The sequence below is a fragment of the Sitodiplosis mosellana genome, unplaced genomic scaffold (assembly GCF_009176505.1).
Source record: "Sitodiplosis mosellana isolate CC-2019 unplaced genomic scaffold, AAFC_SMos_1.0 Smas_scaffold_1, whole genome shotgun sequence".
In the NCBI taxonomy this organism is placed as follows: Eukaryota; Metazoa; Arthropoda; class Insecta; order Diptera; family Cecidomyiidae; genus Sitodiplosis; species Sitodiplosis mosellana.
The window spans coordinates 2,078,211-2,081,980 of NW_022595244.1; the positions used below are offsets into that span (position 1 = coordinate 2,078,211).

At 37.5% G+C, this 3,770-nt stretch overlaps 1 protein-coding gene across 3 annotated transcripts in view; it reads left to right on the forward strand.

Annotated features, from left to right (window-relative positions):
• Positions 1–390: 390 nt before the first annotated feature.
• LOC129571188 (chitin synthase chs-2) overlaps positions 391–3,770 on the forward strand; it is a 19,766-nt gene continuing 16,386 nt past the window's right edge. For all 3 annotated transcript variants that reach the window (XM_055450971.1, XM_055450969.1, XM_055450991.1), the window contains exon 1: positions 391–752. The gene's annotated coding sequence lies outside the window, so the exon portion shown is untranslated. The remainder of the gene's footprint in view (positions 753–3,770) is intronic.

Here is a 3,770-nt window from a genome sequence, read left to right on the forward strand (position 1 = left end):
TATTTACAAAACGAACGAACGAACGTTGCACATTTCATTGTGTTGGCTGTGTTTGCTTCGCGCTCGACTTTTTTTCTTCTCCTTTTCTTCTTCTTCTGCTTCTTTTGCATGCTTTCTTAGGTTGGCGTTTTAATTGTGCACTTGAGGCGAACGTATGGTTTTGGTATGCTTTGTGCAGAGAGCGCACTCCATCCACCAATACATTCGCGGTAGGTACATGCGCGCGCGCTCTCTCGTTCGATCGATTGCCAATGTGCAAGTGAAACGGCGGTGTTGTGTGCTGATCACACGTTTTGCCCGTTCGAGAGAGAGAGTGTGTGTGTGTATGTGGTGTCGCTGGCAGAGCCAAACCGCGATCATTGTTGTGCCAAAACCAAAAAAGACTTGTTTAGTTGTAAAAGTTACGAACCTCCAAGCAGACGTGCTTAGTGAAGTCGCGCAACGATTTACACGTTCACCAACTCCTACTTGAATTTGTGAACGGCATTTTTTTCAGCCACAAGATTTTCGATCTTTCTCTTGCTCTTGTGTGTGACTCTGGAGTATAAATTTTTCGGATTTTTAGTTTTTCAAGTGTTTCATTTTTGTATTCATAGTTTTTCGTCAGTGTATGTGGAAATACCGTCAATTTCATCAAACTAAAAAGTGATTTATCGAAAGTAATATCGGATTTACGTTTGTTTTTTCTTCAATTGCTAAACGGTTTTGTTCGAGGTCCTCAATGGTGTTGATACGATCGGAAGTTTAAAATTGTACGTCTATATATTCAAAAATAGAAAAAAATTCATTTTTCTATTGCCTACATTTGATCGCAACCAGCTGAAAGAGAAAAAAAAAGAAATGGATGGCATTCGCCCAGTGAAATCGAAAATGATCTGAAAGAAATGATAAGCAGAAATATCGACGAATGAAAGAAAATTCCAATTGCAAATTAATTCAAATTGCCGAATAGAAAAAGCAAATGGAATGAAGTGTGCGAATAAACAATGAAATTAACAACATAAAATGAAATGCCCGAAATGAGAAAGAAAAAGAAAAGAAAACAACACACGGTCTAACGAAACAACGATGAATGAAAAAAAAAACCATAGATACAGAAAGAGGGAGAAGAGAAGAAATTCAATGTGAAAATTTCAGTGTGAAAGTTTTGTTCAGTGCTGTACTTGTTGTTGTTGTCACTGAACGGCTGATGTGTCTTCGAAGTGGATTTTTTTTCTCGCTTGCTTGCTGCTGCTGCTGTCTCTTGCTTTCGTTCATTTGTTTCTTCGGGGCTTTTGCCTTGATCACCTTCAATGAAACGTGTACAAATTCGATATGTGTGTGCGTGCGTGCTGCGTACGAGCGCACAAAAGAGTGACTGTTTCTTCGTAATTCCATCCATCGCATATTCGCATCCGTAATGCAAACCAATTATTGATGCATCGAAATGGTTTTGTGATAAATGTCTTATCGCTGTTTTTACCATTTTACAAGGATTTCTCCATTTCGATTCGTCATAAACAACGAATGGAGATTCATAATTGAATCATTTTTTTTTCAGCATTTTTTTGGGTCTTCGATCCCATCATCATCAATAGCCTTCAATACAATTCTTTTGTCAACACGTTTTTTTCTCTCGACCATTTCACTTTGAAACTGTATTTTAACCACCGTCGTGTCTCTTTTTTTATCTTTCTATTCATTATGTAAAATTGAAGTTTTGTTGATTTTGGTATTCCGTTCATGTTTGGCCGCTTTCAAAAGACCCGTCTGCGCGATTTGATCAAAAAATAGCGTTAATTATTTACAATGTTTTAAGCCAAAATATGCACGATCTCAAACAAGAGACAGTGAAAGACACTCATGTGTCATATATATTGACGCATTCTTGGGTGCGATCAATCATTTTTGATTTGTTGTCCATGTAATCACCGTAGAGATAGCTTACCTCATTCACGTAATCGCGTAAAAACTACAGCCAACCAATCGTTCGATCAACAAAATTCAATCTATTAATTGAATCGACGAAAAAATACGAAAAAAAAACTGATTGAAAAAGAAGTTATCGAAAATTCAACGATCGATTCAATAAATCACGGAAAATGCAATGAAAGTAATTTGGTTCGGCACTTGCATTCGATTTGTGTGCTTTGCTATGCTATGCTATGTTGTGGCTGTGTGAAGTAACGGCTTAATTCACGGAAAACCAGCACATATTGAGCAATGTGTTTTCGGTTTTTGGTATGTAGAAATTGACTTGGAGTCAATTAGTATGTAAAAGACGTTGTGCGATTCGAATACACGAAGCTCACGCAATGCGCTCGTCGGTATCGTTCGTCGATTGCTCATGTATACGCGCTCGCTCGCGATCGTGCCCCGGGTCGATTGGCTGGCTGGCTGGCTGGTTGGTTAGTTAGTTGGCTGGTGTGCGTATCATGTCGATACGATCGACAACAAGCCATAAAGCACAAATACATACCGTTTGTGTTGTGGGAGAGTCAACAACAGTTACCTATCTGCTCGTTATTCGCAACAATCATCATCGAAAATTGAAATGAATATGAAAATATAAAAAGCGCGTTGAAATCATTCTATTAATAATAGGCTTAGCTGGCGGTATGCGCTTTCAATGTGTGCCACTTATTATTATTTCTCTTTTTTTTCAATTTTGTTTCGCAGTATTAGCAAACAAAACTAGTGATTATTTCGTTATGCATTTGCTCTTCGACACTCTCTGTCGATTTGCTGTGGTTGTCTTACAAGAAAATACCATTGAATAAGTCGAGTAGTAGAAAATAAAACAAAAAACCAATTCAAAAATTAGTATGAATGGTATGAAATTTGTTCGAAAAACAACAACAAACACCATTTTTTTCGATGTTAATCCGTTAGTTTTCGCCACATAATATCGAAAGACATCGACGATTCATTCGTGCACATATTATATCATTTGTCAATGTGTGTTTTGTTTTCTTTGCTGTTGTTGTTTTTTGCTTCATTTTTGCCATTGTTTAATTTATGTATCATTCGATGTCAATGGGTGCTTGTTTGTAATGCTTTACCTGCCTGAAATAATCTGCCTAAGCACAGCACTTACTTAATTATTACACTGTGTACATAAAATCGAGATGCGACTCTCTCGGTGATTCAAGTATTTTTCGCTGAATTTCGCAACATTTTGTTTTTCATATTCATAAAGTTGACTCCGATTTGAACGCCATTTGCATCTTTCTCAACGCGCGCGCCAAAGCTGTTGCAAGAAATGGTTTTTCTCTCTCACTCTCTACCATCAAATCAAATCGATGGGAGAGATTTCCACACACAGAGACACACATTCATTGTGTGTCAGTGCAGCTCTGTTTTTTCTAATAATTTGTGAGAACCCAACTGAGCGATATTATGGTGCTTTTTTCTCCTCATGTGTAATTACAAACAACATTGCAAATATATTTTATACGAAAAATATCGCTTGAATTATCTAACAGTTCAGACGTGAGATTGAAGATACCCTTTTGTTTACTCTTGAAATTTAATGATCGCATTTTTTTTCGCTGAGCCGTTCAACGAAAGTGGATTATAAGTTGGAAAGAATATTTTTGAATAGGACAAACGGCGTGTTTAATCTATTGGTTTTTCGAGAAATCCACCAGCATTGGTGGGTAGATGTATTTAAAGCAAATGCGCAAGGCTATCGCGGTGAACCGCATTAAAACCAACATACGTTTTCCGATGACTCAGCATCTAAGCATTTCGTATCTGCGGATATATCCGAGCATATCGACGACGCAAGT